Source organism: Canis lupus, chromosome 28 (assembly GCF_048164855.1).
Source record: "Canis lupus baileyi chromosome 28, mCanLup2.hap1, whole genome shotgun sequence".
Classification (NCBI taxonomy): domain Eukaryota; kingdom Metazoa; phylum Chordata; class Mammalia; order Carnivora; family Canidae; genus Canis; species Canis lupus.
The window spans coordinates 43,484,375-43,511,392 of NC_132865.1; positions in this window are offsets into that span (position 1 = coordinate 43,484,375).

Consider the following 27,018-nt stretch of genomic DNA (forward strand, 5'->3'; position numbering starts at 1 on the left):
CTGGTACCCCCCTGGGTAGCATCAGCATATGGTTACACTGTTCACTAACAGTGACCCAGCCGGACCTATTAACACTGGTCTTCACCTGGGCCACACGTGGACAAGGTGACACTGGTTCCCACCTGGGTCTCACCTGGACATGGTGAGTCGGATCCCCACCTGGTCCTCACCTGTAACTGGTGATTCTCGTTCCCACATGGTCATCATGTGGACCTGGTCGCTGCAGTATTTCTAGCTTCTCATGTACTTCGTGACTCTGATCCCCACCAGGACCTCACCGGGTCCTGGTGAGTGTGGTTGCCACTGCACGTCACCTGGACCTGGTGATTCTGGTCTGCACCTGAGACTACCCTGGATCTGGTGACTGTGGTCCCCACCTGGGCATCACCTGTATTTGGGGACGCCGGTCCCCATCTGGGCCTCACCTGGACCTGTTGACCATGGTCCTCAACTGGGTAAATTGGGCCCCGGTGACTTTGTTCCACAACTGGACCTCACCTGACCAGGTGACTCTGGTCCCCCTCTGGGTCTCACCGTGTCCTAGTACTGTGAACCCCACTTTGGCCTGACTAGGACCTGCTGACCCTGGTTGCCACCTGCGCCTGACCTCAAACTGTTGACCCAGGTTCTTTCAAGGGCCTTTCCTGTACCTTGTGATTCTGGTCCCCACCTCGGCCTCACCTGGACGTGGTGACACTTGTCACCAATGGGGACTCACCTTGACCTGCTTACTGTGTTCCACAACTTGATCTCCAGTAGACCTGTTTACCATGGTCCCCAAGACGGCCTCACATGGACATGATGACTCTGGAACCTCTCTTGGCCTCACCCTGAACTGGTGACTCTGGTCTCCATCTGAATGTCACCTGTACCAGGTGATTCTGGTACCCCTCTGGGCCTCAACGAGATCTGGTGACTCTGGTCCTCAACTGGGCCGCAACGGGACCTAGTGAATATGCTCCATCTGGGCCTCATTTGGACCTGGTGACTTTGGTCCCTCCCTGGGCATCATCGGGACATGGTTACACAGCATGGCCTACAGGTTGGAATCACCAGGAGCCGATAACTCTGGTCCCTGCATGGGCATCATCGGGACACGGTTCCTCTGCATGGCCCAAGGGTTGGCCTCACCTGGACCTGGTGATTGGGGTTTCCACCTGAGCCACCTAGGCCGAACCCAGATCTGGTGACTCTTGTCCCCAGCTATTCCTCCCCTGTACCTGGTGACCCATGCACCCACGTGGGCCTCACTTGGACCTGGTGAATCTGGTCCTTACCTGGTCCTCACCTGGAACTGGTAACTCTGGTCACCACCTGGGAATCACCTGGACCTTGTGAATCTGGTCCCCATGTGGGCCTCACACAGTCCTGGTGACTTTGTTCCCCACCTGGACCTGATTGCTTTGGACACATTCTTGGCTTCACCTGGAAGTGGTTAGTGTGATCCTAACTTGGCCTCACCCAGATCTGGTGACTTTGGTCCTCACCTGTGGACCATTATGATCTAGATACTCCGTTCCACACCTGAGCCTCACTTGGACATGATGACTCTGGACGCCCTATGGGCCTCACCCTGACATGGTGACTCTGCTCCCCATCTGGATGTCACCTAGACCAGGTGAATCTGGTACCCCTCTAGGCCTCAACTAGACCTCGTGACTCTGGTCTGCAACTGGGCCTCACTGGGACCGAGTGAATATGCTCCCCACCTGCGCCTCATCTGGACCTGGTGACTCTGGTTCTACCTGGGTATCATCGGGGCATGGTTACTCTATTCCCCACTGGGACTGACCTGATCCTGGTAACTATGGTCCTGACTTTGGCCTCTTCTGTACCAGGTGACTCTGGCTCAACAGGGGCCTCACCTGTAACTGGTGACTCTGATCCTAAGCATGCCCTCACCTGACCTGGTGACTGTGGTTCCCATCGGGACCTCTTCTGGACCTCATGTCTCTGGGCCCTCCTGGGACTCACCAGGTCCTGGTTTCTGTGGTTCCCACCTGGGTAGCATCAGGATATGTTTACACTGTTCACTAACAGTGACCCAGCCGGACCTATTAACTCTGGTCTTCACCTGGGCCACACCTGGACATGGTGACACTGGTTCCCACCTGGGACTCACCTGGACATGGTGAGTCGGATCCCCACCTGGTCCTCACCTGTAACTGGTGATTTTCATTCCCACATGGACATAATGTGGACCTTGTGGCTGCAGTGTTTCTAGCTTCTCATATACATCGTGACTCTGGTCCCTACCAGGGCCTCACCGGGACCTGGTGAGTGTGGTTGCCTCCTGCACCTCACCTGGACCTGGTGATTCTGGTCTACACCTGAGACTACCCAGGATCTGGTGACTCTGGTCCCCACCTGAGCTTCACTTGGATTTGGGGACTCCGGTCTCCATCTGGGCTTCACCTGGCCCTGTTGACCATGGTCCTCAACTGGGCAAAATTGGAACCCGGTGACTGTGTTCCACAACTGGACCTCACCTGGACCAGGTGACTCTGGTCCCCCTCTGGGTCTCACGGTTCCCTAGTGACTGTGAACCCACTCTATGGCCTGTCTTGGTCCTGCTGATACTGGTTGCCACCTGCGCCTGACCTCAAACTGTAGACCCTGGTTTTTCAAAGGCCTCCCCTCGACCTGGTCATCCTGGTCCCCACCTGGGTCTCACTTGGACGTGGTGACATTGTCACCATCGGGGACTCTCCTGGACCTGCTTACTGTGTTCCACACCTGGGCCTCAAGTAGACCTGTTGACCATGTTCCCCAGGACGGCCTCACATGGACCTGTTGACACTGCTCCCCACCGGGGCCTCACTTGTACCTGGTATCTCTGGTCCCCACCTTGACCTCATCTGGACTTAGTGACTCTGGTCCCCACCTGGGCTTCACCTGGATCTGGTGACTCTGGTCCCCACCTGGGCTTCACCTGGATCTGGTGACTCTGGTCCCCACCTGGACTTCACCTGGATCTGGTGACTCTGGTCCCCACCTGGACCTTTCCTGGACCTGGTGACTCTCTTTGAACATGGACCTCACCTGGATTTGGTGACTCTGGTCCCCTCCTGGACCTCACCTGCATCTGGTGACTCTAGCCTGCTGGTTGGCCTCACCTGGACCTGGGGAGTGGGGTTGCCACCTGGGCCTCACACATACCTGGTGACTCAGGTCCCCACGTGGGCCTCATTTGGACCTGTTGAATCTGGTCCTTAGCTGGTCCTCTCCCAGCCCCGAGGACTCTGGTCACCACCTGGGAATAACCTGGACCTGGTGAATCTGGTCCAAATCTGGGCCTCACCAAGTCCTGGTGACTTTCTTCACCACCTGGACCTGATTTAGTAGACGCCTTCTTCTTCTTCTCAGTCACCTGGAACTGGTGACTCTGATCCTATCTGCGTGTCACCCAGATCTGTTGACTCTGGTCCTCACCTGGGCATCATTGGTACCTGGAGATTCTGTTCCACACCTGAGCCTCACCTGGACCCGATGACTCTGGAACCACTCTGGGCCTCACCCTGACCTGGTGACTCTGGTCCCCATCTGGATATCACCGTGATCAGGTGATTCTGGTACCCTTCTAAGCCGAACCAGATATGGTGAAACTGGTCCTCAACTCTGCCTCACCTGGACCAGGTGACTCTGGTCCCCTTCTGGGTCTCACCGTGCCCTAGTGACTGTGAACCCCACTTTGGCCTGACTTGGACCTCCTGACCCTGGTTGCCACCTGCGCCTGACCTCGAACTGTTGACTCTGGTTCTTTCAAGGGCCTCCCCGGGACCTGATGATCCTGGTCCCCACCAGGGCCTCACCTGGACGTGGTCACTCTTGTCACCACTGGGGACTCACCTGTACCTGCTTACTGTGTTCCACACCTGGGCCTCAAGTAGATCTGTTGACCATGGTCCCCAAGCCGGCCTCACATGGACCTGTGGCCTCTGATCCCCACCGGGTCCTCACGTGTACCTGATAACTCTGGTCCTCACCTGGGCCTCATCTGGACCTAGTGACTCTGATCCCCACCTGGGCTTCACATGGATGTGGTGACTCTAGTCACACCTGGACCTCTCCTGGACCTGGTGACTCTCTTTCCAACATGGACCTCAACTGGATATGGTGACTCTGGTCCTCAGTTTGGCCACACCTGGACCTGGTGTCTCTCGTCCCCACTTTGACCTAACTCAGAACTGCTGAATCTTGCCCCACCGAGGCCGCACCCAGTCCTGGTGACTCTTGTCCCCAGCTATGTCTCATTTCGACCTGATGAATAAGTTACTCACGTGGGCCTCCCATGGACCTGGGACTCAGCTGGATAGAGTGGCTCTGGTTCCCACAAGGGGCTCACCGGATACTGCTGACTGTGGTCTTATTCTATGCCGAACCAGGACCTAATGATTCTGTTCCCCATCAGGGCCTGCATGGGCCTAGTGACTCTGGTCCTCACTCAGCCATCATTGGGACCTGGATACTCTATTCAACACCTGGGCCTCACTTTGACCAGGCACCTCTGGTCCCATTCTGGGCTTCAAACTAAACTGGTTACTCTGGTTACCACTCTGGGTCTCACCCTTACCTGGTGACTCTGGTCACCCCTTGGGCTTCACTTGGGCCTGGTGAATCTGGTCCTTAGATGGTCCGAACCTGGATCTGGTGACTGGTCGCCTCCTGGGCATCTCCTGGACTTGGTGAATCCTGTTGCCACCTGCGCGTCACCGGGACCTTGTGACTGTGGTCCCACCTGGACCTCACCTGGATCTGGTGGCTCTGGTTCCCATATGGGGCTCTCCTGGACCTGGTTCCTGTGGTCTCCATCTGGCCTCACCTGGAACACAATGACTCTGTTTCATATTTGGGCCTCTCCTGGACCTGTTGACTCTGGTAATTACATGGGCATCATTGGGACCTGGGTACACTCTAATATACCTGGGCCTCTCCTGGACCTGGTGACTGTGGTCCCACCTGGGCCTCACCTGGATGAGGTGACTGGTTCCCACAGGGACCTCACCTGGACCTGGTGACTCAGATCCTCATATGGGCATTATGGGACCTTTTTTCTCAGTTCCACATCGGGGCCTTCCCTGGACCTAATGATTCTCGTCCCACTCTGGGCCTCACTCTGACGTGGTGACTCTGGTCCCCACCTGCATATCACCAGAACCGGGTAACTCTGGTCCCCCTCTGGGACTCACCCGGAGCTGGGGACACTGGCACTCAACTGGATCTCAACAGGACCTGGTGAATCTACTCCTCACTTAGGCCTCTTCTAGACCTTCTGACTCTTTTCCCACCTGGCATCAATTGGACATGGTTACTCTGTTCCCCACCTGGGCCTCACCTGGACATGATAACTTTGCTCCACACTTTGGCCTCAACTGATCCTGATGATTCTGGTCCCCCCATCTAGACCTCAATCTGGACGTGGTGACTGTGGTCCCCACCTGGGTCTCACCTGGACCTGTGACTCTCATTCCCACATGAAACACACCTGGATCTGATTACTGTGGTGTTCTTGTAGTCTCACATTTACCTGGTGTCTCCGGTCCCCACTAGGGCCTTACCTGGATCTGGTGACTCGGATCCTATCTGTGCGTCACTCAGACCTGGAGACTCTGGTCCTAACCTGGGCATCATTGGTACCTGGTGACTCTGTTCGAACCTGAGCCTCACCTGGACATGATGACTCTGGAACCTGGCTGGGACTCACCCTGACCTGGTGACTCTGATCCCCATCTGGATGTCACTGGACCAGGTGATTCTGGTACCCCTCTAGGCCTCAACCAGTTCTGGTGCCTCTGGTCCTCAACTGGGCCTCACCTGAACCTAGTGAATATGCTCCATCTGGGCCTAATTTGGACCTGGTGACTCTGGTACCTACCTGGGCATCATCGGGACATGGTTCCACTGCATGGCCTGCAGGTTGGCCTCACATGAACCTGGTAACTCTGGTCCCAACCTGGGCAGCATCGGGACATGGTTCCTCAGCATGGCCTGCAGGTTGGCCTCACCTTGAACTTGTGAGTGGGGTTGCCACCTGGGCCTCACACATAGCTGGTGACTCAATTCCCCTCGTGGGCCTCTTGGACCTGGTGAATCTGGTCCTTACCTGGTCCTGTCCCAGACCCGGGGACTCTGGTCACCACCTGGGCCTCACCTGGACCTGGTGAATCTGGTCCCCATCTGTTCCTCACCCAGTCCTGGTGACTTTGTTCCCCACCTGGACCTGATTGCTGTGGACTCTTTCTTGGCCTCACCTGGAACTGGTGACTCTGATCCTATCTTCGCGTCACCCAGATCTGGTGACTCTGGGCCTCACCTGGGCATCATTGGTACCTGGTGACTCTGTTCCACGCCTGAGCCTAACCTGGACATGATGACTCTGGAACCACTCTGGACTTCTCCCTGACCTGATGCCTCTGTTCCCTATCTGGATGTCACCTATACGAGGTGATTCTGGTACCCCTCTAAGCCTCAACCAGATATGGTGACAGTGGTCCTCAACTGGGCCTCACTGGACCTAGTGAATATGCTCCATCTGGGCCTCATTTGGACCTGGTGACTCTGTTCCCTACCTGGGCATCATCGGGACATTGTTCCACTGCATGGCCTGCATATTGGCCTCACCTGGACCTGGTAACTCTGTTCCCTACCTGGGCATCATCGGGACATGGTTCCACTGCATGGCCTGCATATTGGCCTCACCTGGACCTGATAACTCTGTTCCCTACCTGGGCATCATCGGGACCTGGTTCCACAGCATGGCCTGCAGGTTGGCCTCACCTGGACCTGGTAAGTCTGTCCCTACGTGGGCATCATCGGTTTATGGTTCCATTGCATGGCCTGCAGGTTGGCCTCACCTGGACCTGGTGAGTGGGATTTACACCTGGGCCTCACCCATACATGGAGACACAAGTCCCCACGTGGCCCTAACTTGGACCTGGTGAATCTGGTCCTTACCTGGTCTTCACTTGGAACTGGTAACTCTGGTCACCACCTGGGAATCACCTGGACCTGGTGAATCTGGTCCCCATCTGGGCCTCACCTAGTCTTGGTGACTTTGTTCCCAAAGTGGACCTGATTTCTGTGGACTCCTTATTCTCCTCACCTGGAACTGCGGACTCTGATCCTAACTGGACCTCACCCAGATCTGTTGATTCTTGTCCTCACCTGTGGACCAATACGACCTGGATACTTTGTTCCACACCTGAGCCTCACCTGGACATGATGACTCTGCATCCCCTCTGGGCCTCACCCTGACCTGGTGACTCTGGTCCCCATCTGGATGTCACCTAGACCAGGTGAATCTGGTACCCCTCTAGGCCTCAACTAGACTGGGGGAATCTGGTCCTCAACTGGGCCTCACCGGGACCTAGTGAATATACTACCCACCTGCGCCTCATCTGTACTTGGTGACTCGGGTTCTACCTGGGCATCATCGGGACATGGTTACTCTATTCCCCACTGGGACTCTCCTGATCCTGGTAACTCTGGTCCTGACTTTGGCATCTTCTCTACTTGGTGACTCTGGCTCCACCTGGGCCTCACCTGTAACTGGTGACTCTGATCCTAAGCATGGCCTCACCTGACCTGTTGTCTGTGGTTCCCATCGGGACCTCACCTGGACCTCAGGTCTCTGGTCCCACCTGGGCCTCACCAGGACCTGGTGTCTCTGGTACCCACCTGGGTAGCATCAGGATATGGTTACACTCTTCACTAACAGTGACCCAGCCGGACCTATTAACTCTGGTCTTCACCTGGGCCACACCTGGACATGGTGGCACTGGTTCCCTCTTGGGTCTCACGTGGACATGTGATTCAGATCCCTGCCTGATCCTCACCTGTAACTGGTGATTCTCGTTCCCACATGGACATCATGTGGATCTGGTGGCTGCAGTGTTTCTAGCTTCTCATGTACCTCGTGACTCTGGTCCCCACCAGGGCCTCACCGGTACCTGTTGTGTGTGGTTGCCACCTGCACCTCACCTGGACCTGGTGATTCTGGTCTGCCCCTGAGACTACCCTGGATCTGGTGACTGTGGTCCCCACCTTGGCTGCACCTTGATTTTGGGCTCTCGTTCCCATCTGAGCCTCACCTGGCCCTGTTGACCATGGCCCTCAACTGGGCAAAATTGGGACCCGGTGACTGTGATCCACAACTGGACCTCACCTGGACCAGGTGACTCTGGTCCCCCTCTGGGTGTCACCGTGCCCTAGTGACTGTGAACCCCACTTTGGCCTGACTTGGACCTCCTGACCATGGTTGCCACCTGCGCTTGACCTCGAACTGTTGACTCTGGTTCTTTCAAGGGCCTCCCCTGGACGTGGTGATCCTGGTGCCCACATGGGCCTGACCTGGACCTGGTGACTCTTGTCACCACCGGGAACTCACCTGGACCTGCTTACGGTGTTCCACACCTGGGCCTCAAGTAGACCTGTTGACCATGGTCCCCAAGCCAGCCTCACATGGACATGTTGCCTCTGATCCCCACCGGGGCTTCACGTGTACCTGGTAACTCTGGTCCTCATCTGGGTCTCATCTGGACCTAGCGACTCTGATCCCTACCTGGGCTTCACCTGGATCTGGTGACTCTGGTCCCCACCTGGACTTCACCTGGATCTTCTGACTCTGGTCCACACCTGGACCTGACCTGCATCTGGTGACTCTGGTCCTCAGTTTGGCCTCATCTGGATCTGGCATCTCTCGTCCCCACTTTGACCTAACTCAGAACTGCTGAATCTTGCCCCACCTCGGCCGCACCCAGACTTGGTGACTCTTGTCCCCAGCTATGCCTCAATTCGACCTGATGAATCTGCTCCTCACGTGGGCCTCACATGGACCTGGGACTCAGCTTGATAGAGTGGCTTGGTTCCCACAAGGGGCTCACCAGATATAGCTGACTGTGGTCTTATTCTATGCCTCACCTGGTCCTAGCGATTCTGTTCCCATCTGGGCCTGCATGGCCCTAGTGACTCTGGTCCTCACCCAGGAATCATTAGGACCTGGATACTCTATTCCACACCTGTGCCTCACATTGACTATGGACCTCTCGTCCCATTGTGGGACTCAAACTAAACTAGTTACTGGTTCCCCTTTGGGCCTCACCCTTACCTGGTAACTCTGGTCACCCTTTGGGCTTCACTTCACCAGAGGAACCACACCTGGACCTGGTGACTGTGGTGTTCTTGTATACTCACATGTACCTGGTGACTCCAGTCCCCACTAGGGCCTCACCTGAATCTGGTGACTCTGGCCTGCCAGTTGGCCTCACCTAGACCTGGTGAGAGGGTTTGCCACCTAGGCCTCACACATAGCTGGTGACTCAGGTCCCCACGTGAGCCTCTTGGACCTGGTGAATCTGGTCGTTACCTGGTCCTCAACTGGGCAAAATTGGGACCAGGTGACTGTGATCCACAACTGGGCCTCACCTGGACCTGGTGAATCTGGTCCCCATCTGGGCCTCACCCAGTCCTGGTGACTTTGTTCCCCACCTGGATCTGATTGCTGTGGACTCTTTCTTGGCCTCACCTGGAACTGGTGACTCTGATCCTATCTGCGCATTACCCAGACCTGGTGACTCTGGTCCTCACCTGGGCATCTTTGGTACCTGGTGACTCTGTTCCACACCTGAGCCTCACCTGGACATGATGACTCTGGAACCTCTCTGGGCCTCATCCTGACCTGGGGACTCTGGTCCCCATCTGGATGTCACCTGGACCAGGTGATTCTGGTAGCCCTCTAGGCCTCAACTAGATCTCGTGACTCTGGTCCTCCACTGGACCTCACCTGGACCTAGTAAATATGCTCCATCTGGGTCTCATTGGACCTGGTTACTCTGGTCCCTACCTGGGCATCATCGGGATATGGTTCCACTGCATCGCCTGCAGATTGGCTTCAACTGGACCTGGTAAATCTGGTCCCTACCTGAGCATCACCGGGACATGGTTCCTCTGCATGGCCTGCAGGTTGGCCTCACCTGGACCTGGTGAGTGTTATTGCCACCTGGGCCTCACCCATACCTGGTGACTCAGGTCCACGTGGGCCTCTTGGACCTAGTGAATCTGGTCCTTACCTGGTCCTTTCCCAGAATGGGGACTCTGGTCACCACCTGTGCCTCACCTGGACCTGGTGAATCAGTTACCCCTCTAGGCCTCAACAAGATCTGGTGACTCTGATCCTATCTGCACGTCACCCAGACCTGGTGACTCTGGTCCTCACCTGAGCATCATTGGGACCTGGTGACTCTGTTCCACACCTGAGCCTCACCTGGACATGATGACTCTGGAACTTCTCTGGGACAACCCTGACCTGGTGACTGTGGTCCCCATCTGGATGTCACCTGGACCAGGTGATTCTGGTACCCTTCTAGGCCTCAACCAGATCTGGTGACTCTGGTCCTCAACTGGGCCTCACTTGGACCTAATGAATATGCACCATCTGGGCCTCTTTTGGACCTGGTGACTCTGGTCCCTACCTGGGCATCATCGGGACATGGTTCCACTGCATGGTCTGCAGGTTGGCCTCACCTGGACCTGGTCAGTGGGGTTGCCACCTGGGCCTCACCTATGCCTGGTGACACAGGTCCCCACGTGGGCCTCACTTGGACCTGGTGAATCTTGTCCTTACCTGGTCCTCACCCGGAACTGGTAGTCTGGTCACCACCTGGATATCACCTGGATCTTGTGTATCTGGTCCCCATCTAGGCCTCACCCAGTCCTGGTGACTTTGTTCCCCACCTGGACCTGATTTCTGTGGACTCCTTCTTGGCCTCACCTGGAACTGGTGACTCTGGTCCCCACCTGGACCTCTCCCGGACCTGGTGACTTTCTTTCAAACATGGACCTCACATGGATCTGGTGACTCTGGTACTCAGTTTGGCCTCACCTGGAACTGGCGTCTCTCGTCCCCACTTTGACCTAACTCAGAACTGCTGAATCTAGCCCAACTTAGGCAGCACCCAGACCTGGTGACTTTTGTCCCCAGCTATGCCTCAATTCGACCTAATGAATCTGGTCCTCACGGGAGCCTCACCTGGACCTGGGACTCAGCTGTAGAGTGGCTCTGGTTCCCGCAAGGGGCTCAGCTGATACTGCTGACTGTGGTCTTATTGTATGCCTAACCAGGACCTAGTGATTCTGTTCCCCATCTGGGCCTGCATGGCCCCAGTGACTCTGGTCCTTACCCAGGCATCATTGGGTGATGGACCCAATGATCCTCACCCTGGATACGCTATTACACACCTGGGCCTCACTTTGACCAGGGACCTCTGGTCCAATTCTGAGCCTCAAACTAAACAGGTTACTCTGGTTCCCCCTCTGGGGCTCACCCTTACCTGGTGACTCTGGTCACCCTTTGGGCTTCACTTCGGCCTGGTGAATCTGGTCCTTAGCTGGTCCACGCCTGGATGTGGTGACTGGTCGCCACCTAGGCATCACCTGGACTTGTTGAATCCTGTTGCCACCTGCTTCTCACCTGGACCTTGTGACTGTGGTCCCACCTGGACCTCACCTGGATCTCGTGGCTCTGGTTCCCATATGGGGCTCTCCTGGACCTGGTTCCTGTGGTCTCCATCTGACCTCACCTGGAACACAATGACGCTGATCCGTATTTGGGCCTCTCCTGGACCTGTTGACTCTGGTCCTTACCTGGGCATCATTGGGACCTCGATACTCTCTTATATACCTGGGCCTCACCTGGACCTGGTGACTGTGGTCCCACCTGGGCCTCACCTGGACAAGGTGACTAGTTCCCACAGAGACCTCACATGGACCTGGTGACTCAGGATCTCATATGGGCATCATGGTACCTGGTTTCTCAGTTCCACATCGGGCCTCACCTGGAGCTAGTGATTCTCGTCACCCTCTGGGCCTCATCCTGACGTGGTGACTCTGGTCCCCACCTTGATATCACCAGAACCGGGTGACTCTGGTCCCCCTCTGAGACTCTCCGGAGCTGTGGACACTGGTCCTCAACTGGGCCTCAAAAGGACCTGATGAATCTACTCTTCACATAGGCCTCGTCTGGAACTTGTGACTCTTTTCCCACCTGGCATCAAAGGGACATGGTTTTCTGTTCCCCACCTGGGCCTCACCTGGACATGATAATTTTGCTCCACACTTTGGCCTCACATGGTCCTGATGACTCTGGTCCCCCGACCTAGGCCTCAATCTGGACCTGGTGACTGTGGTGTCTTGTAGACTCACATTTACCTGGTGACTCCGGTCCCCACTAGGGCCTCACCTGGATCAGGTGACTCTGGCCTGCAGGATGGCATCACCTGGACCTGGTGAGTGGGGCTGCCACCTGGGCGTCACCCATACCTGGTGATTCAGGTCCCCACGTGGGCCTCCTGGACCTGGTGAATATGGTAATTCTGGTCACCACCTGGGAATCCCCTGGACCTGGATAATCTGGTCGCCATCTGGGCCTGACCCCGTCCTGGTGACTTTGTTCCCCACCTGGACCTATTTGCTGTGGACTCCTTTTGGGCCTCACCTGGAACTGGTGACTCTGATCCTAACTGGGCCTCACCCAGATCTGGTGACTCTGGTCCTCACCTGTGGACCACTAAGACCTGGATACTCTGTTCCACACCTGAGCCTCACCGGGACATGATGACTCTGCATCCTCTCTGGGCCTCACTCTGACATGGTGACTCTGGTCCCCATCTGGATGTCACCTAGAACAGGTGAATCTGGGACCCCTGTCGACCTCAACCAGACCTGGTGACTCTGGTCCTCAACTGGGCCTCACCTGGACCTAGTGAACATGCTCCACACCTGCGCCTCATCTGAACGAGGTGACTCGGGTTCTACCTGGGCATCATCGGGACATGGTTACTCTATTCCCCAATGGGACTGACCTGATCCTAGTAACTCTGGTCCTGACTTTGGCCTCTTCTGTACCAGGTCACTCTGGCTCCACCTGGGCCTCACCTGTAACTGGTAACTCTGATCCTAACCATGGCCTCACCTGACCTGGTGACTGTGGTTCCCATCGGGATCTTACCTGGACCTCATGTCTCTGGTCCCACCTGGGCCTCACCAGGACCTGGTGTATCTGGTACCCACCTGGGTAGCATCAGGTTATGGTTACACTGTTCACTAACAGTGACCCACCCGGAACTATTAACTCTGGTCTTCACCTGGGCCACACCTGGACGTGGTGACACTGGATCCCACCTGGGTCTCAACTTGACATGGTGAGTCGGATCCCCACCTGTTCCTCACGTGTAACTGCTGATTCTCCGGCCCACATGGACATCTTGTGGACCTGGTGGCTGCAGTGTTTCTAGCTTCTCATGTACCTTGTGACTCTGGTCCCTGCCAGGGCCTCACTGGGTCCTGGGGAATGTGGTTGCCACCTGCACCTCACTTGGAACTGGTGATTATGGTCTGCACCTGAGACTACCCTGGATCTGCTGACTGTGGTCCCCACCTGGGCTTCACCTGGATATGGGGAATCCAGTCCCCATCTGGGCCTCACCTTGCCCTGTTGACCATGGTCCTCAACTGGGCAAAATTGGGACCCGGTGACTGTGTTCCACAACTGGACGTCACCTAGACCAGGTGACTCAGGTACCCCTCTGGGTCTCACCGTGCCCTAGTGACTGTGAACCCCACTTTGGTCTGCTTTGGACCTGCTGACCCTGGATGCCACCTGCGCCTGACCTCGAACTGTTGACTCTGGTTCTTTCAAGGGCCTCCCCTGTACCTGGTGATCCTGGTCCCCACCTGGGCCTCACCTGGACGTGGTGACTCTTGTCACAACCTGGGACTCACCTGGACCTGGTTACTGTGTTCCACACTTGGGTCTCAAGTAGACCTGTTGACCATGGTCCCCAAGCCGGCCACACATGGACCTGTTGCCTCTGATCCCCACGGGGGCCTCACGTGTACCTGGGAACTCTGGTCCTCACCTGGGCGTCATCTGGACCTAGTGACTCTGGTCCCCACCTGGGCTTCACCTGGATCTGGTGACTCTGGTCCCGACTTGGCCTTCACCTGGATCTGGTGACTCTTGTCCCCACCTGGACCTCTCCTGGACCTGGTGACTCTCTTTCCAACATGGACCTCCCCTGGATCTTGTGACTCTGGTCCTCAGTTTGGCCTCACCTGGACCTGGTGTCTCTCGTCCCCAATTTGACCTAACTCAGAACTGCTGAATCTTGCCCCACCTAGGCCGCAACCAGATCTGGTGACTCTTGTCCCCAGCTATGCCTCAATTCGACCTGATGAATCTGGTCCTCACGTGGGCCTCTCATGGACGTGGGACTCAGCTGGATAGAGTGGCTCTGTTACCCACAAGGGGCTCACCTGATACTGGTGACTGTGGTCTTATTCTATGCCTCACCAGGACCTAGTGATTCTGTTCCCCATCTGGGCCTGCATGGCCCTAGTGACTCTGGTCCTCACCCAGGCATCATTGGGACCTGGATACTCTATTCGACACCTGGGCCTCACTCTCACCAGGGACCAATGGTCGCACTCTGGGCCTCAAATTAAACTGGTTACTCTGGTCACCCTCTTGGCCTCACCCTTACCTGGTGACTCTGGACACCCCTTGGGTATCATTTGGCCCTGGTGAATCTGGTCCTTAGCTTGTCCTTACTTCTTTATGGTGAGTGGTCGCCACCTGGTCCTCACCTGGACTTGGTGAATCCTGTTGTCACCTGCGCCTCACCTGGACCTTGTGACAGTGGTCCAACCTGGACTTCACCTGGATCTGCTTGCTCTGGTTCCCATATGGGGCTTTCCTGGACCTTGTTCCTGTGGTCTCCATCAGGCCTCACCTGGAACACAATGACTCTGTTTCATATTTGGACCTCTCCTGGACCTGTTGACTCTGGTACTTACATGGGCATCATTGGGACCTGGGTACACTCTTATATACCTGGACCTCACCTGGACGTGGTGACTGTGGTCCCACCTGGACCTCACCGGGACGAGGTGACTGGTTCCCACAGGGACATCACCTGGACCTCGTGACTCAGGTCCTCATATGGGCATCATGGGACCTGGTTTCTCAGTTCAACATCGGGGCCTCAAGTGGACCTAGTGATTCTGGTCCCCCTCTGGGCCTGACCCTGACGTGGTGACTCTGGTCCCAACCTGGATATCACCAGAACCTGGTGACTGTGGTCCCCCTCTGGGACTCACCCAGAGCTGTGGACACTGGTCCTCTACTGGGCCTCATCAGGACCTGGTGAATCTACTCCTCACTTAGGCCTCGTCTGGAACTTGTGACTCTTTTCCCACCTGGCATCAATGGGACATGGTTACTCTGTTCCCCACCTGGGCCTCACCTAGACATGATAACTTTGCTCCGCACTTTGGCCTCATCTGGTCCTGATGACTCTGGTCCCTCCACCTAGGCCTCAATCAGGACCTGGTGACTGTGGTCCCCACCTGGGACTCACCTGGACCTGGTGACTCTCGTTCCCAAATGAATCACACCTGGACCTGGTGACTGTGGTGTTCTTGTAGACTCACATTTACCTGGGGAGTCCGGTACCCACAAGGGCCTCACCTGCATCTGGTGACTCTGGCCTGCAGGTTGGCCTCACTTGGACCTGGTGAGTGGGGTGTCCACCTGGGCCTCACCCACACCTGGTGATTCATGTCCTCACGTTGGTCTCTTGGACCTGGTGAATCTGGTCCTTACCTGGTCCTCTCCCAGACCCGGGGACTCTGATCACGACCTGGGCCTCACCTGGACCTGGTGAATCTGGTCCCCATCTGGGCCTTACCCAGTCCTGGTGACTTTGTTCCCCACGTGGACCTCATTGCGGTGGACTCTTTCTTGGCCTCACCTGGAACTGGTGACTCTGATCCTATCTGCGCGTCACCCAGATCTGGTGACTCTGGGCCTCACCTGAGCATCATTGGTACCTGGTGACTCTGTTCCACGCCTGAGCCTAACCTGGACATGATGACTCTGGAAACACTCTGGCCTCTCCCTGAACTGATGCCTCTGGTCCCCATCTGGATGTCACCTGGACCAGGTGATTCTGGTACCCCTCTAAGCCTCAACCAGATCTGGTGACAGTGGTCCTCAACTGGGCCTCACTGGACCTAGTGAATATTCTCCATCTGGGTCTCATTTGGACCTGGTGACTCTGGTCCCTACCTGGGCATCATCGGGACATTGTTCCACTGCATGGCCTGCATATTGGCCTCACCTGGACCTGGTAACTCTGTTCCCTACCTGGGTTTATCGGGACATGGTTCCTCTGCATGGCCTGCAGGTGGGCCTCACCTGGACCTGGTGAGTGGGGTTGTCACCTGAGCCTCACCCTTACCTGGTAACACAGGTCCCCACCTGGGAATCACCTGGGCCTGGTGAATCTGGTACTTACCTGGTCCTCACTCAGTCCTGGTGACTTTGTTCCCCACCTGGACCTGATTGCTGTGGACTCCTTCTTGGCCTCACCTGGAACTGGTGACTCTGATCCTAACTGGGCCTCACCCAGATCTGGTGACTCTGGTCCTCACCTGGGCATCATTGATACCTGGTTAGTCTGTTCCACACCTGAGCCTCACCGGGACATGATGACTCTGGAACCTCTCTGGGACTCACTCTGACCTGGTGACTCTGGTCCCCATCTGGATATCACCTGGACCAGGTGATTCTGGTACACCTCTAGGTCTCAAGGTGATCTGGTGACTCTGGTCCTCAACTAGGCCTCACCTGGACCTAGTGAATATACCCCATCTGGGCCTCATTTGGACCTGGTGACTCTAGTCCGTACCTGGGCATCATCGGGATATGGTATCACGGCATGGCCTGCAGGTTGGCCTCACCTGGACCTGGTGAGTGGGGTTTTCCTCAACTGGGCAAAATTGGGACCCGGTGACTGTGTTCCACAAGTGGCCTCACCTGGACCAAGTGACTCTGGTCCCCCTCTGGGTGTCACCATGTCCTAGTGACTGGGAACCCCACTTTGGCCTGACTTGGACCTGCTGACCCTGGTTGCCACCTGCGCCTGACCTCGAACTGTTGACTCTGGTTCTTTCAAGGGCCTCCCCTGGACCTGTTGATCCTGGTCCCCACCTGGGACTCACCTGGACGTGGTGACTCTTGTCACCACCGGGCCCTCACCGGGACCTGCTTACTGTGTTCCACACCTGGGCCTCAAGTAGACCTGTTGACCATGGTCCCCAAGCCAGCCTCACATGGACATGTTGCCTCTGATCCCCACCGGGGCCTCACGTGTACCTGGTAACTCTGGTCCTCACCTGGGCCTCATCTGGACCTAGTGACTCTGGTTCCCACCTGGACTTCACCTGGATCTGGTGACTCTGGTCCACCCCAGGACCTCTCCTGGACCTGGTGACTCCTTTCCAACATGGACCTCATGTGGATCTGGTGACTCTGGTCCTCAGTTTGGCCTCACCTGGACTTGGTGTCTCTCATCCCCACTTTGACCTAACTCAGAACTGCAGAATCTTGCCCCAACTAGGCCGCACCCAGACCTGGTGACTCTTGTCCCTAGCTATGCCTCAATTCGACCTGATGAATCTGGTCGTCACGTGTGCCTCACATGTACCTGGGACTCAGCTGGATAGAGTGGCTCTGGTTCCCACAAGGGGCACACCTGATACTGCTGACTGTGGTCTTATTCTATGCCTCACCAGGACGTAGTGATTCTGTTCCCCATCTGGGCCTGCATGGCCCTAGTGCCTCTGGTCCTCACCCAGGCATCATTGAGTGATGGACCCAATGATCCTCACCCTGGATACTCTATTCCACACCTGTGCCTCACTTTGACCAGGGACTTCTGGTCCCATTCTGGGCCTCAAACTAAACTGGTTACTCTGGTTCTACTGTGGGCCTCACCCTTAATTGGTGACTCTGGTCACCCCTTGGGCTTCACTAGGGTCTGGTGAATCTGGTCCTTAGCTGGTCCGCACCTGGATCTGGTGACTGGTCGCCACCTGGGCCTCACCTGGACTTGGTGAATCCTGTTGCCACCTGTGCCTCACCTGGACCTTGTGACTGTGGTCCCACCTGGACCTCACCTGGATCTGGTGGCTCTGGTTCCCATATGGGGCTCTCCTGGACCTGGTTCCTGTGGTCTCCATTTGGCCTCACTTGGAACACAATGACTCTAAACAATATTTGGGCCTCTCTTCTACCTGTTGACTCTGGTCCTTACTTGGGCATCACTGGGAGCTGGATACTCTGTTATATACCTGGGTCTCACCTGGACCGGTGAATGTGGTCCCACCTTAGCCTCACCTGGACGAGGTGACTGGTTCCCACAGGGAGCTCACCTGGACCTGGTGACTCAGATCCTCATATGGGCATCATGGGACCTGGTTTCTCACTTCCACATCGGGGCCTCACATGGACCTAGTGATTCTCGTCCCACTCTGGGCCTCACCCTGATGTGGTGAATCTGGTCCCCATCTAGGCCTCACCCAGTACTGGTGACTTTGTTCCCCACCTGGACCTGATTGCTGTGGACTCTTTTTTGGCCTCACCTGGAACTGGTGACTCTGAACCTATCTGCGCGTCACCCAGATCTGGTGACTCTGGCCCTCACCTGGGCATCATTGGTACCTGGTGACTCTGTTCCTCACCTGAGCCTCACCTGGACATGATGACTCTGGAACCTCTCTGGGCCTCTCCCTGACCTGGTGACTCTAGTCCCTAACTGGGCATCATCGGGACATGGTTCCACTGCATTGCCTGCAGGTTGGCCTCAACTGGATGTTGTAACTCTCGTCCTTACCTGGGTATCATCGGGACATGGTTCCTCTGCATGGCCTGCAGGTTGGCCTCACCTGGACCTGGGGTGCCTTGCCACCTGGCCTCACCAATACCTGGTGACTCAGGTCCCCACGTGGGCCTCATTTGGACCTGGTGAATCTGGTCCTTACCTGGTCGTCACCCGGAACTGGTATGTCTGGTCACCACCTGGGAATAACCTGGGCCTGGTGAATCTGGTCCCAATCTGGGCCTCACCCTGTCCTGGTGACTTTGTTCCCCACCTGGGCCTGATTGCTGTGGACTCTTTTTTGGCCTCACTTGGAACAGGTGACTCTGATCCTATCTGCCCGTCACCCAGACCTGGTGACTCTGGTCCTCACCTGGGCATCTTTGGTACCTGGTGACTCTGTTCCACACCTGAGCCTCACCTGGACATGATGACTCTGGAACCTCTCTGGGCCTCATCCTGACCTGGTGACTCTGGTCCCCATCTGGATGTCACCTGGACCAGGTGATTCTTGTACCCCTCTAGGCCTCAACAGGGTCTGGTGACTCTGGTCCTCCACTGGACCACACCTGGACCTAGTGAATATGCTCCATCTGGGCCTCATTGGACCTGGTGATTCTGGTCCCTACCTGGGCATCATCGGGACACGGTTCCACTGCATCGCCTGCAGGTTGGCCTCACCTAGACCTGGTAACCCTGGTCCCTACCTGGACATCATCAGGGCATGGTTCCACTGCATGGCCTGCAGGTTGGCCTCACCTGGACCTGGTATTCTGGTTCCTACATGGGCATCATCGGGACAGGGTTCCTCTGCATGGCTCGAAGGATGGCCTCTCCTGGACCTGGTGAGTGTGGTTGCCACCTGTGCCTCGCCCTTACCTGGGGACACAGGTCCCCTCGTGGGCCTCTTGGACCTGGTGAATCTGGTCCTTACCTGGTCATCTCCCAGACCCGTGGTCTCTGGTCACCACCTGGGCCTCACCTGGACCTGGTCAATCTGGTCCCCATCTGGGCCTCACCCAGTCCTGGTGACTTTGTTCCCCACCTGGATCTGATTGCTGTGGACTCTTTCTTGGCCTAACCTGGAACTGGTGACTCTGATCCTATCTGCGCATTACCCAGACCTGGTGACTCTGGTCCTCACCTGGGCGTCATTGGGACCTGGATACTCTATTCCACACCTGGGCCTCTCTTTGACCAGGGACATCTGGTCCCATTGTGGGCCTCAAACTAAACTGGTTACTCTGGTTCCCCTTCTGGGCCTCACCCTTAACTGGTATATCTGGTCACCACTTGGGCTTCACTAAGGCCTAGTGAATCTGGTCCTTAGCTGGTCCGCACATGGATCTGGTGACTGGTCGCCACCTGGGCCTCACCTGGACTTGGTGAATCCTGTTGCCACCTGCGCCTCACCGGGACCTTGTGACTCTTTTCCCACCTGGCATCAATGGGACATGGTTACTCTGTTCCCCACCTGGGCCTCACCTGGACATGATAACTTTGCTCCACACTTTGACCTCAACTGGTCCTGATGACTCTGGTCCCCCCACCTAGGCCTCTATCTGGACCTGGTGACTCTGGTCCCCACCTGGTTCTCACCTGGACCTGGTGACTCTCGTTCCCACATGAACCACACCTGGACCTGGACTGTGGTGTTCTTGTAGACGGACATTTACCTGGTGACTCCCGTCCCCACTAGGGCCTCACGTGGATCTGGTGACTCTGGCCTGAAGGTTGGCCTCACCTGGACTTGGTGAGTGGGGTTGCCACCCCATACCTGGTGATTCAGTTCCCCACGTGGGCCTCTTGGACCTGGTGAATCTGGTCCTTACCTGGTCCACTCCCAGACCCGGGGACTCTGGACACCACCTGGGTCTCACCTGGACGTGTTGAATCTGGTCCCCATCTGGGCCGCACCCAGTCCTGGTGACTGTGTTTCCCACCTGGACCTGATTGCTGTGGACTCTTTCTTGGCCTCACCTGGAACTGGTGACTCTGATCCTATCTGCGCGTCACCGGATCTGGTCACTCTGGTCCTCACATATGGACCATTATGACCTGGACACTGTGTTCCAGACCTGAGCCTCACCTGAACATGATGACTCTGGAGCCTCTCTGGGCCTCACCCTGACCTGGTGATTCTGGTCCCCATCTGGATGTCACCTGGACCAGGTGATTCTGGTACCCCTCTAGGCCTCATCCAGATCTGGTGACACTGCTCCTCAACTGGGCCTCACCTGGACATAGTGAATACATTCCATCTGGGGCTCATTTGGACCTGGTTACTCTTGTCCCTTCCTGGGCATCATCGGGACATGTCTCCACTGCATGACCTGCAGGTTGGCCTCACCTGGACCTGTTAACTCTGGTCCCTACCTGGGCATCATCGGGACATGGTTCCACTGCATGGCCTGTAGGTTGGCCTCACCTGGACCTGGTAACTCTAGTCCCAACCTGGGCATCATCGGGACTAGGTTCCTCTGCATGGCCTGCAGGTTGCACTCACCTGGACCTGGTGAGTGGGGTTGCCACCTTGCCTCACCCATACCTGGTGACACAGGTCCCACGTGGGCCTCACTTGGACCTGGTGAATCTGGTCCTTACCTTGTCCTCACCCGGAACTTGTAACTCTGGTCACCACCTGGGAATCACATGGGCCTGGTGAATCTGGTCCCCCTCTGGGCCTCACCCAGTCCTGGTGACTTAGTTCCCCACCTGGGCCTGATTGCTGTGGACTCCTTCTTGGCCTCACCTTGAACTGGTGACTCTGATCCTAACTGGGTCTCACCCAGATCTGATGACTCTGGTCCTCACCTGTGGACCATTATGACCTGGATACTTTGTTACACACCTGAGCGTCACCTGGATATGATGACTCTGGATCCCCTCTGGGCCTCAGCATGACATGGTGACTCTGGTCTCCATCTGGATGTCACCTAGACCAGGTGAATCTGGTACCCCTCTAGGCCTCAACTTGACCTGGTGACTCTGGTCCTCAACTGGGCCTACGGGGACCTAGTGAACATGCTCCCACCTGTGCCTCATCTGGACCTGGTGACTCTGGTTCTACCAGGGTATCATCGGGACATGGTTACTCTATTCAGAGGGAGCTGGTGAGTGTGGTTTCCACCTGCACCTCACCTGGACCTGATGATCCTGGTCTGCACGTGAGACTACTGTGGATCTGGTGACTGTGGTCCCCACCTGGGATTCACCTGGATTTGGGGACTCCGGTCCCCATCTGGGCCTCACCTGGCCCTGTTGACCATGGTCCTCAACTGGGCAAAATTGGGACCCGGTGACTGTGTTCCACAACTGGACCTCAACTGGACCTCATGACTCTGGTCCCACCTGGGCGTCACCAGGACCTGGTGTCTCTGGTACCCACCTGGGTAGCATCAGGATATGGTTACACTGTTCACTAACAGTGACTCAGCTGGACCTATTGACTCTGGTCTTCACCTGGGCCACACCTGGACATGTTGACACTGGTTCCCACATGGGTCTCACCTGGACATGGTGAGTCAAAGCCCAACCTGGTAGTAACCTGTAACTGGTGATACTCATTCCCACATGGACATATCATGGGGACCTGGTGGCTGCAGAGTTTCTAGCTTCTCATGTACCTCGTGACTCTGGTCCCCATCAGGGCCTCACCAGGACCTGGTGAGTGTGGTTGCCACCTGCACCTCACCTGGACCTTGTGATTCTGGTCTGCACCTGAGACTATCCTGGATCTGGTGACTGTGGTCCCAACCTGGGCTTACCTGGATTTGGGGACTCCGGTCCCTATCTGGGCCTCTCCTGGCCGTGTTGACCATGGTACTCAACTGGGCAAAATTGGGACCCGGTAACTGTGCCCTAGTGACTGTGAACCCCACTTTGGCCTGACTTGGACCTGTTGATGCTGGTTGCAACCTGCGCCTTACCTCGAACTGTTGACTCTGGTTCTTTCAAGGGCCTCCCCTCTACCTGGTGATCCTGGTCCCCACCTGGGGCTCACCTGGACGTGGTGACTCTTGTCACCACCAGGGACTCACTTGGACCTGCTTACTGTGTTCCACACATGGGCCTCAAGTAGACCTGTGGACCATGGACCCCAAGCCGGCCTCACATGGACCTGTTGCCTCTGATCCCCCCCGGGGCCTCACGTGTACCTGGTAACTCTGGTCCTCACCTGGGCCTCATCTGCAACTAGAGACTCTGGTCGCCACCTGGGCTTCACCTGGATCTGGTGACTCTGGTCACCACCTGGACTTCACATGGATCTGGTGACTCTGGCCCCCACCTGCACCTCTCCTGGACCTCGTGACTCTCTTTCCAACATGGACCTCACCTGGATCTGGTGACTCTGGTCCTCACTTTGGCCTCACCTGGAACTGGTGTCTCTCGTCCCCACTTTGACCTAACTCAGAACTGCTGAATCTTTCCCCACCTAGGCCGCACCCAGACCTGGTGACACTTGTCCCCAGCTATGCCTCAATTCTACCTGATGAATCTGGTCCTCCCTTGGGCCTCACATGGACCTGGGACTCAGCTGTGTAGAGTGGCTCTTGTTCCCACAAGGGGCTCACCTGATACTGGTGAATCTGGTCTTTTTTTTTTTAATTTTTTTAAATTTTTATTTATTTATGATAGTCACAGAGAGAGAGAGAGGCAGAGACACAGGCAGAGGGAGAAGCAGGCTCCATGCAGCGGGAGCCCGATGTGGGATTCGATCCCGTGTCTCCAGGATCGCGCCCTGGGCCAAAGGCAGGCGCCAAACAGCTGCGCTACCCAGGGATCCTTGAATCTGGTCTTATTCTATGCCTCAACAGGACCTAGTGATTCTGTTCCCCATCTGGGCCTGCATGGCGCTAGTGACTCTGGTCCTCACCCAGGCATCATTGGGACCTGGATACTCTATTCCACACCTGGGCCTCACTTTGACCAGGGATCTCTGGTCCCATTTTGTGCCTCAAACTAAACTGGTTACTCTGATTCCCCCTCTGGGACTCACCCTTACCTGGTAAATCTGGTCACCACTTGAGCTTCACATGGGCCTGGTGAATCTGGTCCTTAGCTGGTCCGCACCTGGATCTGGTGACTGGTCGCCACCTGGGCCTCACCTGGACTTGGTGAATCTTGTTGCCACCTGCGCCTCACCTGGACCTTGTGACTGTGGTCCCACCTGGACCTCACCTGGATCTGGTGGCTCTGGTTCCCATATGCGGCTCTCCTGGACCTGGTTCCTGTGGTCTCCATCTGGCGTCACCTGGAACACAATGACTCTGATCCATTTTTGGGACTCTCCTGGACCTCTCCTTGACTCTGGTCCTTAACTGGGCATCATTGGGACCTGGATAATCTCTTATATACCTGGGCCTCACCTGGACCTGGTGACTGTGGTCCCACCTGGGTCTCACCTGGAGGAGTTCACTGGTTCCCACAGGGACCTCACTTGGACTTGGTGACTCAGGTCCTCATATGGGCATCATGGCACCTGGTTTCTAGTTCCACATCGGGGCCTCACCTGGACCTAGTGATTCTCGTCCCCCACTGGGCCTCACCCTGACGTGGTGACTCTGGTCCCCACCTGGATATCACCAGAACCGGGTGACTCTGGTCCCCCTCTGGGACTCACCCGGAGCTGGGTACACTGGTCCTAAACCTGGCCTGAACAGGACCTGGTGAATCTACTCCTCACTTAGGCCTCATCTGGACCTTGTGACTCTTTTCCCATCTGGCATCAATGGGACATGGTTACTCTGTTCCCCACTTGGGCGTCACCTGGACATGAAAAGTTTGCTCCACAGTTTGGTCTCAACTGGTCCCGATGACTCTGGTCCCCCCACCTAGGCCTCAATCTGGAACTGGTGACTGTGGTCCCCACCAGGTTCTCACCTGGACCTGGTGACTCTCGTTCCCACATGAACCACACCTGGACCTGGTGACTGTAGTGTTCTTGTAGACTCACATTTACTTGGTGACTCCGGTCCCCACTAGGGCCTCACCTGGATCTGGTGACTCTGGCCTGCAGGCTGGCCTCACGTGGACTTGGTGAGTGGGGTTGCCCCCTGGGCCTCACCCATACCTGGTGAATCAGGTCCCCACGTGGGTCTCTTGGTCCTGGTGAATCTGGACCTTACCTGGTCCTCTCCTAGACCCGGGGAGTCTGGTCACCACCTGGGCCTCACCTGGACCTGGTGAATCTGGTCCCCATCTGGGGCTCACCCAGTCCTTGTGTCTTTGTTCCCCACCTGGACCTGATTGCTGTGGAGTCTTTCTTGGCCTCACCTGGACCTGGTGACTCTGATCCTATCTGCGCGTCACCCATACCTGGTGACTCTGGTCCTCACCTGGGCATCATTGGTACCTGGTGACTCTGTTCCACACCTGAGCCTCCCCTGGAAATGATGACTCTAGGCCTCTCTGGGCCTCACCCTGACCTGGTGACTCTGGTCCCCTTCTGGATGTCACCAGGACCAGGTGTTTCTGGTACCGCTCTAGGACTCAACCAGATCTGGTGACTCTGGTCCTCAACTGGGCCTCACCGGGATCTAGTGAACATGCTCCCCACCTGCGCCTCTTCTGGAACTAGTGACTCTGGTTCTACCTGGGCATCATGGGGACATAGTTACTCTATTCCCCACTGGGACTGACCTGACCTGGTAACTCTGATCCTGACTTTGGCCTCTTCTGTACCAGGTGACTGTCGCTCCACATGGGCCTCACCTGTAACTGGTGACTCTGATCCTAAGCATGGCCTCACCTGACCTGGTGACTGTGTTTCCCATCGGGACCTCACCTGGACCTCATGTCTCTGGTACCACCTGGGCCTCACCAGGACCTGGCCCAGAGTCATCATGTCCAGGGGAGGCTGACATGGTGACTCTGGTCCCCATCAGGATGTCACCTAGACCAGGTGAATCTGGTACCCCTCTAGGCCTCAAGTAGACCTGGTGACTCTGGTCCGCATCTGGGCCTCACAGGGTCCTAGTGAATATGCTCCCACCTGCGCCGATTCTGGACCTGGTGACTCTGGTCCCTACCTGGGCATCATCGGGACATGGTTCCTCTGCATGGCCTGCAGGTTGGCTTCACCTGGACCTGGTAACTCTGGTTCCTACATGGGCATCATCGGGACAGGGTTCCTCTGCATGGCGCAAAGGATGGCCTCTCCTAGACCTGGTGAGTGTCGTTGCCACCTGTGCCTCACCCTTACCTGGGGACACAGGTCCCCTCGTGGGCCTTTTGGACCTGGTGAAACTGGTCCTTACCTGGTCGTCTCCCAGAACCTTGGTCTCTGGTCACCACCTGGGCCTCACCTGGACCTGGTGAATCTGGTCCCCATCTGGGCCTCACCCAGTCCTGGTGACTTTGTTCCCCACCTGGATCTGATTGCTGTGGACTCTTTCTTGGCCTCACCTGGAACTGGTGACTCTGATCCTATCTGCGCATTACCCAGACCTGGTGACTCTGGTCCTCACCTGGGCATCTTTGGTACCTGGTGACTCTGTTCCACACCTGAGCCTCACCTGGACATGATGACTCTGGAACCTCTCTGGGCCTCATCCTGACCTGGGGACTCTGGTCCCCATCTGGATGTCACCTGGACCAGGTGATTCTGATAGCCCTCTAGGCCTCAACTAGATCTGGTGACTCTGGTCCTCCACTGGACCTCACCTGGACCTAGTAAATATGCTCCATCTGGGTCTCATTGGACCTGGTGATTCTGATCCCTACCTCGGCATCATCGGGACATGGTTCCACTGCATGGCCTGCAGGTTGGCCTCACCTGGACCTGTTAACTCTGGTCCCTACCTGGGCATCATCGGGACATGGTTCTACTGCATGGCCTGCAGGTTGGCCTCACCTGGACCTGGTAACTCTAGTCCCTACCTGGGCATCATCGGGACATGGTTCCTCTGCATGGCCTGCAAGATCGCCTCTCCTGGACCTGGTGAGTGGGGTTGCCACCTCGGCCTCACCCATACCTGGTGACACAGGTCCCCATGTGGGCCTCACTTGGACCTGGTGAATCTGGTCCTTACCTGGTCCTCACCCGGAACTCGTAACTCTGGTCACCACATGGGAATAACCTGGACCTGGTGAATCTGGTCCCCATCTGGGGTCATCCATTCCTGGTGACTTTGTTCCCCACCTGGACCTGATTGCTGTGGACTCCTTCTTGGCCTCACCTGGAACTGGTGACTCTGATCCTAACTGGGCCTCACCCAGATCTGGTGACTCTGGTCCTCACCTGTGGACCATTATGAACTGGATACTCTGTTCCACACGTGAGCCTCACCTGGACATGTTG